Source organism: Pristiophorus japonicus, chromosome 13 (genome assembly GCF_044704955.1).
Source record: "Pristiophorus japonicus isolate sPriJap1 chromosome 13, sPriJap1.hap1, whole genome shotgun sequence".
NCBI classification, from domain to species: Eukaryota; Metazoa; Chordata; class Chondrichthyes; family Pristiophoridae; genus Pristiophorus; species Pristiophorus japonicus.
The window spans coordinates 137133656-137150510 of NC_091989.1; positions in this window are offsets into that span (position 1 = coordinate 137133656).

The window sequence follows — 16855 nt, forward strand, 5'->3', positions numbered from 1 at the left end:
CGTTAGAAACCAACCACAAGCCCCTCATGTCCCTCCTATCCGAGAGCAAGGCAATAAACGCCAACGCCTCGGCACGAATTCAATGGTGGGTACTCATGCTGGCATCCTACGACTATACCATAATGCACAGACCAGGCACAGACAACTGTGCCGACGCGCTCAGCAGGCTACCTCTGGCGACCACGGAAGGGTCTGACGAACAGGACTGTGAGATAGTCATGGCAATCAATGCCTTTGAGTCCACAGGTTCGCCCATGATGGCTCGCCAAATCAGAGCCTGGACGGCCAGCGACCCCACGTTATCCTTAATAAAAAGATGTGTCCTAACTGGTGACTGGGCAGAGGCTCGCGATGCCTGCCCCGAGGAATTAAAACTCTTTCACAGGCGCATGCATGAGCTATCACTACAAGCAAACTGTCTGAGGTGGGGCAGCCGAGTAGTCATGCCTCTGCGAGGCAGAGAGACATTCGTCCGGGAGCTCCACCGCGAGCACCCGGGGATCATTCTCATGAAGGCCATAGCCAGATCCCACGTCTGGTGGCCTGGTATTGATGTGGACTTGGAGCTCTGCGTCCGAAGGTGCACCATTTGTGCCCAACTCAGCAATGCCCCCAGGGAGGCTCTACTGAGCCCCTGGCCTTGGCCTACCAAACCGTGGTCACAGGTGCACGTAGACTATATGGGCCCATTCATGGGCAAAATGTTCCTCGTAGTTGTAGATGCATTTTCAAAGTGGATCGAATGCACCATTTTAAACTCGAGCACAACCTCCACCACTGTGGAGAGCTCGCAACCATGTTTGCAAAGCATGGAATCCCTGATATATTGGTCAGTGACAATGGTCCGTGCTTCACCAGCGCAGAATTCCAAGACTTTATAATTGACCACTGCATAAATCATGTCAAGACGGCACCGTTCAAGCCGGCCTCCAACGGCCAGGCGGAGAAAGCAGTGCAAATCATTAAACAAGGCATGCTTAAAATCCAAGGTCCCACGCTGCAGGGTCGCCTGTCGCGACTGCTGCTGGCATACAGATCTTGTCCGCACTCATTGACTGGGATCCCCCTTGTGCAACTGTTGATGAAAAGGACTTTAAAAACAAGGCTCTCATTAATCCTCCCAGACATGCACGAAATCGTTGAGGCAAAACGCCGTAAGCTGACTGAGTACCATGACAGAAATTCGAGGGGGAGATGGAATGAGATAGGGGACAAAGTGTTTGTACTAAACTATGGCAGAGGTCCCAAATGGCTTGCAGGGACAGTAACGGGCAAGGAAGGAAACAGGCTACTGGTAGTACAAATGGACAATGGCAAAACCTGCCGGAGGCATGTCGACCAAGTCAAAAGCAGATTTACCAACAACACTGCGGAACCAGAGGCAGGAACTCGCACCACACCTGGTGGACAGACAGAGGGAACAACCTGAGGAAAGGGCAATCCCAACAGTCAGCCCAGGTGAGTCAACAACAATCACACCAATCAAAACAGACAGCCCAGGCAAGATACCAACAACCACACCCAAAGAAAAACAGACACCAAGGCAAACAACTGAACCACAACTCAGACGCTCCACGCGAGAGCGTAGACTACCTGAGAGACTGAACCTATAAAGACAATAAGACCTTGGGGGAGGGTGATGTCATGTATCTTACATTATTATATATAACTGTATCCTAACATGCTATACGTGACTGTAATAAGATATGACCTGTAACCACCAGCATACCTTACCACCAGGGGTGCACTTGCAAGAGACAGGTATATAAAGACAGGTCTCAGGCAAGTGCAGCATTCCAGAGCTGTGAAATAAAGGTGCAGGTCCAGAGTGACCTTGACTTCACTACATACCTCGTGTGAATCTGTACTGAGGGGACAGGACTTTACAGGCAACAGTAAGGGCAGTGGTGTCAGAATGCTGTCATCCTGAGAGAGGAGAACAGGTTCGTGCTCCATGGAGCCACTGCCACTCCCCTGGGACAGTGCCTCAGCAATCCTAGTAATCTTTTGGAGGACAGATTGCTGGACTGCTGTGACACCCTGCAAGCCCCTTTCAATGCTGGTAACCGCAGCCATGATGGCAGCAGTCTGATCCTATGTGACAGCAAGCTGAGCTTGGGGTAGCAAGATGGCCTTTCATTGCAGAAGTCTGAGCTTCCACTGCAGCACCCAGACATTGGGTGGCTTCTGCTTGTGTGGCAATGTAAGCTGAAAAATCGACCATCAGACACTGCATCATGGTTGGGCCTACAAGTTGACCACCACCTCCATGCTGGAAAGGATGGACTCCAAGCTCTGCACAAAGCCTTGTGTCAAGTTGGTGCTGGACTTATCCATGCTCCTTGACGATGCACGCAGACTTTCTGGCAGGCCTGGTAATGCAACAAGCATTTCATTTGTATGCTCATCAGTCTTCTTCTGTAGCCTGCTCCATCGAAGTCCTCATCCGAGACCTCTGCAGCAGAACCCATGTGTGACCTCACCCTCCGGTGAGCTGGCACCTGCGCTACCCTTGTCCCATGCCCTGACTGCAGGCCACTCGTGCTCGATGTCTCACCATGTGCAGATCCCGCCTCAATGCTATACTCTAAATTACACACAGTGTCAGTGTCAGCTGGTGGCTGTGAGTGTGAAATCGAATGATGGTGTTTCTTCTTCATTACAGTCTTCCTGCTCTTCCACCTGTTCCACCACTGCCTGGCCAGGTTGCAGTTCTTGGGTATCCGGAAGTAGAAAGGCACCATAGTAAGGTTGTGGTAAGGAGGAGAGGAAGGCAAGAGGTGCATGCTTACACCATTTGCAGCTTGTAAATCAGAAGAGATTGTGGATTGAGGCAGAAGTGAGATGTGGCGGGAGGGGGATGTGAGGATACTGTCATCTTCAATTAATTCAGCCCCACTGCTGGCCACAACCATTCCAATTATGGCCAGCACCGTCTTCTCCATGGGGGTTTGAACATGCAGGCATGCCTCTCTCCCTCCAGTTCATTCCTGCTGCCTCGGTTGTGTGCCATCTTTTCCTGCAAGAGAGAAGGAAATGAGTCAGTGAGAATCATGCAATACGTTTGGGTGATGTTGCTGTCATGGTTGAATAGCTGGCAGCATGTGCAAGCTGTGAGATATGGGTGTGAGGCTTGCAGCAGTGCTAAGTGTGTGAGGGTGAGGTGAAGCTATGAATGTGAGGTATGACACGTGATTGCTAGAGATTGTGATGGGGGTGTGGTGCATTGAGCAGTATGTGAGGCTAGTGATGCAGCTGGTGGGATATGGCATTTGAAGATGCATTCACTGACCTTGAGCACTTGTGTGAGGTAATTTAACTTCTTGCGGCACGGCATCCAGATCCTCGGTGCTATATTCCTGGCATTGACAGTCACAGTCCCACTGCCATCACAGAGTTTTTCTGGAGCGCCTCCTGAACCCCTGTGGATAGAAGACAACTCTCTTCCTCTTCCACCTCCTCCACCAAGACTACCAGTGAAGCATCAGAGAACCTTGGAGCATGCACTCTCCCCTATTAACATAGAAACATAGAAAATAGGTGCAGGAGTAGGCCATTCGGCCCTTCGAGCTTGCACCACCATTCAATAAGATCATGGCTGATCATTCCCTTTCCTGCTTTCTCTCCATACCCCTTGATCTCTTTAGCTGTAAGGGCCATATCTAACTCCCTCTTGAATATATCCAACGAACTGGCATCAACAACTCTCTGCGGCAGGGAATTCCATAGGTTAACAACTCTCTGAATGAAGAAGTTTCTCCTCATCTCAGTCCGAAATGGCCTACCCCTTATCCTAAGACTGTGTCCCCTGGTTCTGGACTTCCCCAACATCGGGAACAATCTACCCGCATCTAACCTGTCCCGCCCCGTCAGAATCTTGTATGTTTCTATGAGATCCCCTCTCATTCTTCTAAACTCCAATGTATAAAGGCCCAGTTGATCCAATCTCTCCTCATATGTCAGTCCAGCCATCATGGGAAACAGTCTGGTGAACCTTCGCTGCACTCCCTCAATAGCAAGAACGTCCTTCCTCAGATTAGGAGACCAAAACTGAACACAATATTCCAGGTGAGGCCTCATCAAGGCCCTGTACAACTGTAGTAAGACCTCCCTGTTCCGCGACTCAAATCCCCTAGCTATGAAAGCCAACATACCATTTGCCATCTTTACCACCTTCTGTATCTGCATGCCAACTTTCAATGACTGATGAACCTTGACACCCAGATCTCGTTGCACCTCTCCTTTTCCTAATCTGCCACCATTCAGATAGAAACAAAGAAACATAGAAAATAGGTGCAGAAGTAGGCCATTTGGCCCTTCGAGCCTGCACCACCATTCAACAAGATCATGGCTGATCACCCCACCACGCCCCCTCCACACGCCCCCCCCCCTACCCTCCCCCCCCCCCCCCACCCCAGCCGCAAGGACCACATGCAACTCCCTCCCGAACACATCCAATGAACTGGCATCAACAGCTCTCCCCGAGTGAAGAAGTCTCTCCCAATCCCAGCCCCAAACAGCCTACCCCCCATCCCAAGAGCATGCCCCCACCCCCCCCCCCCCGGCTCCGGACCCACCCAACAGCGGGAACACTCCCCCCACACCCAACCCGCCCCATCCCATCAGAATCCTTCCCAAATGCCGAACACCCCCAGATGTCGAGCCCCCAGCCCCGGCCACCCCGGAGCCACGCCCCCGCGACACCAACCACACCACATCCACCAACCGCCATCTGCGCAGTCAACCCGTCCACCCCACTCTGAACACTCGCCGCACCGAGGCACAGAGCCCCCAGGCTCACCCCTCCAACACACTTCGCCCCCCAAGACCTTTGCTGCAATGTGGCCCCTCCTGTCCCCCGCCCTGGGTTTCTCCACCCCCCACCTCCACTACTCTCCCCTCCATCCAGTGCCCCCGTCTCCCCTCATCTTCCCTCTGCCTCCCCGCACAGGCTCCCATCTTGGGGGCGGTAACCTTCTGGGGCAGGGAATTTTAGCCCCCAGCGTGGAAGTCCTGCTCCCGCTGCAGAATTGGCCTTACCACCCCTCAATGGAAGCGGAGTGCAATTTCCCACACTCCACTTCCTTTGGGGGCAGTTATCGGGGCACGACTGGATGCTCCTGTGACAGATTGAACTGGTGCTCTCCACTCTCTCTCCTGTGACAGTGGGAACTGGTGCTCTCCACTCTCCCGTCCTGTGACAGTTTGAACTGGTGCTCTCCACTCTCCCGTCCTGTGACAATTAGAACAGATAATATTCTGTCTTCACGTTTTTGCCCCCAAAGTGGATAACCTCACATTTATCCACATTATAATGCATCTGCCAGGCATTTGCCCACTCACCTAATTGTCTAAGTCACCCTGCAGCCTCTTTGCGTCCCCCTCACAGCTCTCACACCGCCACCCAGTTTAGTGTCATCGGCAAACTTGGAGATATTACACACAATTCCTTCATCCAAATCATTGATGTATATTGTAAAGAGCTGGGGTCCCAGCACTGAGCCCTGCGACACTCCACTAGTCACTGCCTGCCATTCTGAAAAGGACCCGTTTATCCCGACTCTCTGCTTCCTGTCGGCCAACCAGTTCTCTATCCACGTTAGTACATTACCCGCAATACCATGTGCTTTGATTTTGCACAACAATCTCTGTGTGGGACCTTGTCAAAAGCCTTTTGAAAGTCCAAATACACCATATGATTCTGCCTTGTCCACTCTACTAGTTACATCCTCAAAAAGTTCCAGAAGACTTGTCAAGTATGATTTCCCTTTCATAAATCCATGCTGACTTGGACCGATCCTGTCACTGCTTTCCAAATGCGCTGCTATTTCATCCTTAATAATTGATTCCAACATTTTCCCCACCACTGATGTCAGGCTAACCGATCTATAATTACCCGCTTTCTCTCTCCCTCTCTTTTTAAAAAGTGGTGTTACATTAGCTACCCTCCAGTCCATAGGAACTGATCCCGAGTCGATAGACTATTGGAAAATGATCACCAATGCATCCACTATTTCTAGGGCCACTTCCTTAAGTACTCTGGGATTCAGACTATCAGGCCCCGGGGATTTATCGGCCTTCAATCCCATCAATTTCCCTAACACAATTTCCCGCCTAATAAGGATATCCTTCAGTTCCTCCTTCTCATTAGACCCTCGGTCCCCTTGTACTTTCAGAAGGTTATTTGTGTCTTCCTTCGTGAAGACAGAACCGACGTATTTGTTCAATTGGTCTGCCATTTCTTTGCTCCCCATTATAAATTCACCTGAATCCGACTGCAAGGGACCTACGTTTGTCTTCACTAATCTTTTTCTCTTCACATATCTATAGAAGCTTTTGCAGTCAGTTTTTATGTTCCTGGCAAGCTTCCCCTCGTACTCTATTTTCCCCCTCCTAATTAAACCCTTTGTCCTCCTCTGCTGAATTGTAAATTTCTCCCAGTCCTCAGGTTTGCTGCTTTTACTGGCCAATTCATGTGCCTCTTCTTTGGATTTAACACTATCTGTAATTTCCCTTGTTAGCCACGGTTGAACCACCTTCCCTGTTTTATTTTTACTCCAGACAGGGATGTACAATTGCTGAAGTTCATCCATTTATCTTTAAATGTTTGTCATTGCCTATCCACCGTCAACCCTTTAAGTATCATTTGCCAGTCTACTGTAGCCAATTCACGCTTCAAACTATCGAAGTTACCTTTCCTTAAGTTCAGGACCCTAGTTGCTGAATTAACCGTGTCACTCTCCGTCCTACTAAAGAATTCTACCATGTTATGGTCACTCTTCCCCAAGGGGTCTCGCACAACAAGATTGCTAATTAGTCCCTTTTCATTACACATCACCCAGTCTAGGATGGCCAGCTCCCTGGTTGGTTCCTCGACATATTGGACAAGAAAACCATCCCTAATACCCACTCCAGGAAATCCTCCTCCACCGCATTGCTACCAGTTTGGTTAGCCCAATCAATATGTAGATTCAAGTCACCCATGATAACTGCTGTATCTTTATTGCATGCATCCTTTATTTCTTGTTTGATGCTGTCCCCAATCTTACTACTACTGTTTGGTGGTCTGTACACAACTGCCACTAGCATTTTCTACCCCTTGGTATTCCGCAGCTCCACCCATACTGATTCCACATCATCCGAGCTAATGTCCTTTCTTATTATTTCATTAATTTCCTCTTTAACCTGCAATGCCACCCCTTTCCTTTCCTTTCCTTTCTGTCTATGCTTCCTAAATGTTGAATACCTCTGGATGTTGAGTTCCCAGCCTTGGTCACCCTGGAACCATGTCTCCGTGATGCCAATTACATCATACCCATTAACTGTTATCTACGCTGTTAATTCGTCCACCTTATTACGAATACTCCTCGCATTGAGGTACAGAGCCTTCAGGCTTGCCTTTCTAACACACTTTGCCCCTTTAGAATTTTGCTGTAATGTGGCCCTTTTTGCTTTTTGCCTTAGGTTTCTCTGCCCTCCATTTTTACTTTTCTTCTTTCTATCTTTTGCTTCTGCCCCCATTCTACTTCCCTCTGTCTCCCTGCATAGGTTCCCATCTCCCTGCCATATTAGTTTAACTCCTCCCAACAGCACTAGCAAACACTCCTCCTAGGACATTGGTTCCGGTCCTGCCCAGGTGCAGACCGTCTGGTTTGTATTGGTCCCACCTCCCGCAGAACCGGTTCCAATATCCCAGGAATTTGAATCCCTGCCTGCTGCATCACTCCTCAAGCCACGTATTCATCTGAGCTATCGTGCAATTCCTACTCTGACTAGCACGTGGCACGGGTAGCAAACCTGAGATTTCTACCTTTGAGGTCCTACTTTTTAATTTAGCACCTAGCTCCCTAAATTTGTTTTGTAGGACCTCATCCCTTTTTTTTACCTATATCGTTGGTACCTATATCCACCACAACAACTGGTTGTTCGCCCTCCCTTTTCAGAATGCCCTGCACCCGCTCCGAGACATCCTTGACCCTTGCACCAGGGAGGCAACATACCATTCTGGAGTCTCGGTTGTGGCTGCAGAAACATCTATCTATTCCCCTTACAATTGAATCCCCTATCACTATAGCTCTCCCACTCTTTTTCCTGCCCTCCTGTGCAGCAGAGCCACCCACGGTGCCATGAACTTGGCTGCTGCTGCCCTCCCCTGGTGAGTCATCCCCCTCAACAGTACCCAAAGTGGTGTATCTGTTTTACAGGGTGATGACCGCAGGGGACCCCTGCACTACCTTCCTTGCACTGCTCTTCCTGTTGGTCATCCATTGCCTATCTGACTGTGTACCCTTTACATGCGGTAAGACCAACTCACTAAACGTGCTATTCACGTCATTCTCAGCATCATGCATGCTCCAGAGTGAATCCACCTGCAGCTCCAGTGCCGCAATGTGGTCTGTCAGGAGCTGCAGCCGGATACACTTCCCGCACACGTCGTCAGGGACACCGGAAGCGTCCCTGACTTTCCACATACTACAGGAGGAGCATAACACGTGTCCGAGCTGTCCTGCCATGTCTTAACCCCTAGATAAACTTAATTTGGAAACAACAAGGCTAAAAGATTGCTTACTGATATAGTAAAGAAAAAGAAAAACTACTTACCAATCACCAGCCAATCACTTACGCCCTTGGCTGTGACGTCACCTTTCAATTTCTTTCTACTTCTTTTTTGCCCTCTCACCCTGCTGCAGCTGCTCCGGCTGGGCCTCCTTGACTGCCTCCTCAACGAAAGCTGGGCCTTTTTATAGGCCTCGGACTCTGCCCCGGACTCCCGCCTCCTCGCCTGCCTCTTCGACGAATGCTGGGCCTTTTTATAGGCCTCGGACTCTGCCCCGGACTCCTGCCTCTTCGACAAACGCTGGGCTTTTTTATAGGCCTCGGACTCTGCCCCGGACTCCCGCCTCCTCGCCTGCCTCCTTGATGAATGGCTGGGCTTTTTTATAAGCCTCGGACGCTGCCCTGGACTCCCGCCTCCTCGACAAACGCTGGGCTTTTTTATAGGCCTCAGACACTGCCCTGGACTCCCGCCTCTTCGACTGCCTCCTTGACGAATGCTGGGCCTTTTTATAAGCCTTGACTCCCGCCTCCTTGACTGCCTCCTCGACGAATGCTGGGCCTTTTTATCGGCCTCGAACGCTGCCCCGGACTCCCACCTCCTCGACTGCCTCCTCGACGAATGCTGGGCCTTTTTACAGGCCTGTTGCACCAATGTTGATTCTTCTTCCTGCTCAGACTCTCTTGCACAAGCAGTAACAACACCTGCTCCGGCCAAAATGCACCTCCCCTTTAAGAGGTGCAGGCTGGCTTTACCTAATGCAGGCTAGCTATAAGTGGTGCTCGCCTCGCACAATCTTGGGCCCCTGCTGAGGCGTGCAGCCACTCAACCGTGTAATTAGTACAGGCTGCACACAAAATTGGCGTGCTGCCTGCATCGGAAGCAACGGGCATGCATTAATTGGGCATCGCGATCCCCACCCCTGTTTTGGGGAGCTATTGAATTTTACTTACGATATCTTTAATGTATGTTTCAGCTTTACAACTTTTTGCAATGACCAATGCCAGAAGTACTTTTGCCTCAGTAATCCTGTTGGAGATTAATGTGCTAAACTTCAGGCAGATTTGAAGAGTGAGTCACACATGAGTACACCCTTGCCACTGGCTGCTCTGAACTTCTATGCTGATTCTTTCCATTCCCCTGTTGGTGATATGCTAGGCAATAGCCAGTCCACCGTACATAATTGGATTTGTCAGATTAATTCTCAATTGATCAATGAAGCAAGTCATGATATCTGTTTCCATTTGTCCCATAAGAAGCATTAAAATAAATAATAAAATTGCATTTATATAACGCCTTTCATGATGTCAGGATGTCCAAAAGCGCTTTACAGCCAATGAAGAACTTTGAAGTGTAGTCACTGTTGTAATGTAGGAAACACAGCAGCCATTTTGTGCAATGAAAGGTCCCACAAATAGCAATGAAATAAATTAATCAGATCATTTGTTTGAGCTGTTGGTTTTGAGGGATAAATGTTGGTCAGGACACCGGGAACACTCACTTGCTTTTCTTTGAATAAAGGTGAATAAATGAAAAGACTGATGAAAATATCAGTGAGTACATTGTAGCATTAAAAAAGCTATCTATTGACTGTAGTTTCGGAAACATTCAAAATCGAGCATTGCAGGACCGTTTTGTTTTTGGGATGAAAAATGATGCGATCAGAAGAAAGTTTTTGACAACACCTGACTTGACTTTTGATATCGCTTGTCAGACAGTGAGGTCGATGGGCATGGCTGACCAATATTCCTGAGAATTTCATAATTATCACAGTCATCAGACAACCGAGGTGAATCGCCTGCAGGTTCAAAGTAAAAAGGCGGTGGGGGCTCAAAGTCTCAGAAACTGGAAATTCTAACAGAGCACCAAAGTCGTGCTATAGGTGCCTGGGACAACACATTGCTCAAAGTTGTCCATATGTGAAGGCAGAATGTTTCTTCTGCAGAAAGACTGGGCATCTTGCGAAGGCATGCCAACTGAAGGAGACCAGCTTGCAAAGCATGAGTAGAAATCTCCAGAAACTGCATAGCATGGAAGAAGAACAACAGGACAAGGAGATGTTCGAGCTACATGTCATCAGGAGCACGAGGTTAACGGACAACGATTCAAAAAGTATCAAAATCCACATAGATGTTGTGGGATTCAAGATACCAATGGAAATTGACATGGGTGCATCCGTGAGTGTAGTACCGGAGTCACTATACCTCGACAAATTGGATGATTTCCCATTGGAGAAATCCAGTGAGGCTACTCGGGAGAGACCATTCCTGTGGTAGGTCATATTACCGTACCGGTGAAATACAAGAATCAATTTCAGAACTTGCCTCTAATAGTAGTGAAAGGAGACAAGCCTGCCTTACTACGAAGAAATTGATTGAGATCACTGAAACTGGAATGGAATGAGATTTTCCATGTTGAAATGAGATTTGCATCTTGTTATCAAGAATTATCCGAAGGTGTTCTGCGAAACGGGCAGTCCGATCCAAGGCTTCAAGGCGAGTGTCATGGTACAGAAGGACGCTAGATCGGTTTACTACAAGCCACGTTCCGTACCATATGCACTCAAGGAGAAAGTTGAGCAAGAACTCAAAAGACTAGAGACTGAGAACATTATTTCTAAGATAGATCGATGTAATTGGTCTACACCCATTGTTGTTGTACCTAAGTCTGATGATAAGGTAAGATTGTGTGGTGATTATAAAGTAACCGTAAACCAGGTTCTAGAGGGTAATGTCCCCAATACATTGCCGAATATAGAAGATTTGTTCACTACACCGACAGGTGGTCAGATCTTTTCAAAACTGGATCTTACGAATGCCTACTTACAGCTTGAACTAGATGAGGAGTCCAAGTCATGCTTGACTATAAATACTCATCGAGACCTATATCAATTTAATAGGCTACCGATTGGAGTGTCTTCCACCCCTGCCATATTCCAAGGGGTGATGAACCAGATTTTGCAAAGTATTGAAGGGGTAGTATGTTATTTGGATTACATACTAATTTCAGCACCAAATAGGCAAATTCATAATAACATATTGAATGAAATCCTCAAACGGCTAGAGAAGCAAAGAGTACGAGTGTCTGCTCGAAAGTGTGAGTTATTTGAAAACTCAGTGGAGTACTTAGAGTACAGAGTAGACAAAGATGGTTTACATCCAACCATGGGAAAGCTGGATGCAATCAGAAATGCACCCACTCCCAGAAATGTCACTGAACTTTATTCATTCTTGGGTCTTTTGAACTATTATGGGAAATTCCTACCAAATTTGGCGACAGTATTACATCCACTGAATGAACTATTGAAAAAACAGGTCCATTGGAAATGGTCAAAAGAATGCGATACAGCATTCAAGGAATATAAAAGCAAATTGGTAGAGAGCACCATGTTTGTTCACGATAACATATCTAATAAGATTAAGCTAGCATGTGATACCTCTCCACATGGAGTTGGGACAGTTATCTCTTATGTATTACGTAGTGGGGAGGAGAGACCAATTGCTTTTGCTTCACGCACTCTCAGTGCCAGTGAGAATAATTATGCGCAAATTGAAAGGGAAGCTTTGGCATTAATTTTTGGGGTCAAGAAGTTCCACTAATACTTGTATGGTCATAAATTTACTGTAAGGTCCTGACCCTGCAGTACAGACTTACACGAGGCACATCTTGAAGTCAAGGTCACTCAGGACCTGCACCTTTATTTCACAGCTCTGGAATGCCTCACTTGCCCGAGACCTGCTTTTATATACCTGTGTGGGACAGGTGTGCAGTGTCTCCTGCAAGTGCACTCCTGGTGGTAAGGTATGCTTGTGGTTACAGGTCATATCTAGTTACAGTCATGTATAGCATGGTAAGATACAGTTATATACAGAGGTGTGAGATACATGACATTTACCATCATTACAGACCATAAGTCCATGACAGCAATCCTCCATCCAGAGTCCCCATTTCCAACATTAGCTGCAGCCCAAATGTAGAGATGGGTTTTGATTTTGTCAGCATATACATATGATATTGAATACAGATGATCAGCTGATCACAGTAATGCTGATGCTATGTCTAGCTTGCCTTCCCCATCACAAGTTGCACCCGATAGGGAAGAAGTATTCTATTTTTCATTCATTGATGAACTGCCAGTCACAGCTGAAGAGATTGGTAGAACAACCAAACGTGACCCAGTTATGTCAAAGGTGTATGATTATATTGCAAATGGATGGCCAAACCAGGTAACAGACAAAGATACACATCCATTCTTCATTCGTAGGAATGAATTATCAGTCAATAAAGATTGTATCATGTGGGGTGCAAGAGTGGTTATACCAAATAAATTCAGGTCCAAATTATTAGGAGACCTCCATGATCAGCACCTGGGAATGTGCTTGACCAAGAGTTTTGCACGCAGTTACTTATGGTGGCTAGGTCTTGATAAAGATATAGAGTACATCGTGAGTCAGTGTACGACATGTCAATCGGTAAGCAATCAACCACCACCAGTACCATTACAGCCATGGAAATGGCCTCCCAGGGTGTGGCAAAGGCTACATATTGACTTTGCTGAGCTAGAAGAACAACAATTGCTCATTGTGATTGCTAGCCATTCGAAGTGGGTCGAGGTGTTTCCAATGTGGAAAATGACAACAAGTAAAACATTAGATATTTTGCGAAGTTTATTTTCTTCACTTGGCCTCCCAGAAGAAATTGTTTTGGATAATGGACCACGATTCTGTTAAGAAACAACAGTTGTCATTGGCTCACAAATTGGCTAATTTTTTTGATTACCTATCGTAATACTCCTCATACAACTACTGGTAGAACACCAGCAGCATTGTTTCTCAAACGGCAGCCACGAACCAGATTCTCGTTGATAAAACCAAATTTGGCACAGTCCATGGAGGAAACACAATTAAGACAGAAAGAGAATCATGATAGAGGTAGAGTAAAACAGAGAAGTGTGAAGTTAACTCAGAAGGTGAGAGTGAAGAATCATCACTATAAATGGGTAAAGTGGTTACCAGGAAGAGTGGTGAAGATATGTGGTCCTCGTACATATTTGATCAAGATGTTTGATACTGGACATGTTAGATTTGGTCACATTGATCATATTTTACCTATAGACATGGAAGGAGTTGAAGGTGGGAATGATTCAATTATTTCTGACTCATCAGATAGTTTTGATACACCAGTAGCAAATCCTACATCCAATGTACTGAAAACAAATCCAAGAGAAAATCCAAATTTAAGTCTGAGTCCGAGTCAGGGAAACAAACTGTCTGAAGTTAGAGTGAGTTCAAATGAAAATCAAGGAAAGCCCATGGAGGAAAACATTCCTCAGGATCAGCCTCGAATGAGTTTAAATTCAACACCATGTTTGGAAGGTTCTGTTCGAAAGCGAAGGTATCCTCTTCGAAAGAGAAAACAAGTGGTTAAGTTAAATTTGTAAATATGGCAAAATAAGTCCATCTCCTTTGTTATGTATAAACATGCAAGTTATGTATGATGTTTGTTATAATAACTTCTTCATTAAGGAGGGAGAAGTGTAGTGTCTGTAAGCTTGTAATGTTGTAGCTCCACACTATGGATGTGGACGTATTGTGTTATTGCAACTAAAGGTGAATAAAGGAGTCAGCTGACCAGAAGCTTCCGGAACTTCTGAGATGCTGTCTGCCATTATAGAAAGCTGTGTGTGTTGTGCTCTGTGAATATACCATAGCTAGCAGTCACAGTAACAAACACAACAAGATTTATTTTTTTGCAGAGCTGATGGTTTTACCTGGGTGTTGTGGCCTATAATTTTGATCGCACTGCACCTGTTTTACATGCTTAAAATGGGCACCTGAGGGTCTAATCTGGCGGGTGGTGCATACGTGCCCGCACATTCTGCACCGGAGGTGTGCTGCCCGCCATGTTGCGTCTGACTGCTCCCTAGGCATCCAGGGCACGCTGGAAGTATGGAAATGCCTTCATTATAATGGCCCTGAAATTGCAGCCTCTCCAGGTATGTATGATGTGCGCATGTGCCTGAAGAGGCCCCGCAAGCTCCAGGTTTAGGTGTGCGAACGCACGCGCCTGAACCCGGTACTTGCAATCTGTCAAAATGGGCCAAAAATTGCTGTCGGAGGCTTCCCGCGGGTAGATGCCTCCAACCAAATTTTTTTTTACGTATGTACCTGGTTGTCCCAGAGGAATGAAGACTTCTGCTCTGAAGCCTTGATGTGCAGCCCAGTGCAGAGACCCATGCATCCCAGGAGCGTATGCGCATCCTGGGATCACGTGGGCCTGGATCACCAATCACAATGTAGTATTCTCATTCATAATAAAGGGAGCACCGAACTCCCATTACTATCAATGAGAATACTTCACTTTTTTTAAATTAATAAAAATTGCATTAAATACAGAAAAATGTATTCTTTTGAAAAAAATATTTTAATGTTTTAATAGTGTTAAAAATAAACTTACCTTCATAGGCAGGGTTTTTAATATAAAAATAAGTAATAAAATGTATTTTTTCTATCTCTTATCGTGGTAAAAGCAGACCTTATGCCTTTTGAAAGACATTCGCTGGGCAAGAGTTGGGCAAATAGTCCAAATCTCCACCCGCGAAGGCCCTTCTCGCGGGGATTTTGACTGATCGTAAGTGCCGGATTCAGGCACATGCGCTTCGTGCGCCTAAACTCAGAACTTACGGGACCTCTTCGGATGCGTGCGCACATCATGCCGAAAGGCCGGAATTTCAGGGCCAATGGGCTAGACTTTCCACTTTGTTCACTAGGGCCCAAAAAATGGGCGGTGTTGCAGCCTTAGCGATATTGCAGCCTTCATGATCGCTGGAACATCACCCATTTTTTGGATGTTCGGCTTGGCGATAGCCCAGCGATGTGACATCGCCCAGTGATAGCCCAGCGATGGTGAAGGGTACGCAAATTTTTTTGGGGTTGGCCATGTTTCCCCCCTTTCGGGAGGTCAGGGGTCAGCCACACATGCGCAGAAGGGGGAGCGAGATCGAGAGAGGAGAGAGAGAGAGAGAGAAAGAGAGAGAGGAGGAAGGGGGTAACAGAGTGGTGAGAGAGAGAGAGAAAGAAAGAGAGAAATATGTCTGACAGTGATGAAAGTGGGAGTGATGTGGAGATGGGGAGGAAGAGGGCCATACCCTTCTCCGAGGAGGCCAATGTGGCCCTCGTGGCAGAGGTGCACTTCCGCTTGGCCCAATTGACCGGGGGGGAGTGTAATGGGAAACCAGCACCACGGGCGTACCGCAGGTTATGGGGTGAGATAGCTGAGGTCGTCTCATCTGTGTCCCACGAGCCCAGGGGCTCCGACCAGTGCCGCAAACGCTGGAACAGCCTCGTTGCTTCAGCAAGAGTAAGTACGACTTTATATTTTAATGATGCACATTCTAAGTATAATAATCATTATAATGGTAATTCTCCTGGATTGAATGCAAGCTTGTTGTTCTAACTTATATAACATATATCATCCCTGCTAAGAACTGGACAGGGCCATGAACCGGTGCCCGTTTTAAGTCCCTCTAGCTGCTGTCACTTACACAGGGACCCAGCATGGACTGGGGGAGAGCTGCCTTTGCTCACTGTCTGGCCTGGGACACTTTTGGATATCAGCTACTGACATTGAATTGTGGACACAACTCCTATTAGCATATAACGTTTGAAAACGTGTATAAATGACATAACCTAGTCAAGTAGCTTATGCCATGCTCTATTCATGTTTGCAAAGGAAGATATTTCATAATTGGGCTCAGCAGAGGTGCACCGGGGGAGACCCTGCTGTAATACAGACTCTCACCGACCTGGAGGAACGTGCTGCAGCACTAGTGGGGGCCCACAGTCGAGCGGGTACCACCCGTGGTGTTGCCGGACCATCGCAAGCTCACGTGAGTAATGTGTCAAGCAGTGTAAGAGCTATGTGACATCATTTCATTCTCATATCACAGACGAATGATGTCGTGTTACGCATGCAGCCTCTGTGCGACTCTCTGCCATGCTCAGGTCGACAACATAAGAACATCCGAGCAGTCCATCTGGCCATCTGTCCCCTTCTCTGTCCGCACCCCATAAACCCTCACTCCCTTATCATTCAGTCTATCTGCGACTGATCCAGACTCCACAGCTCTCTAGCGCAGTGATTTCCACATAGATGTACTGCCATAGATACCACCATATGATGCATTAATATGTAACATTTCTCTGACACATTTATGGGATTAGTGCTGCTCCTCCTACGTATGCCAGCGCGGTGTAACAATGCTCTCTGCTCTAATAATCTCAGTTGTGTCTTGCAGCTTTA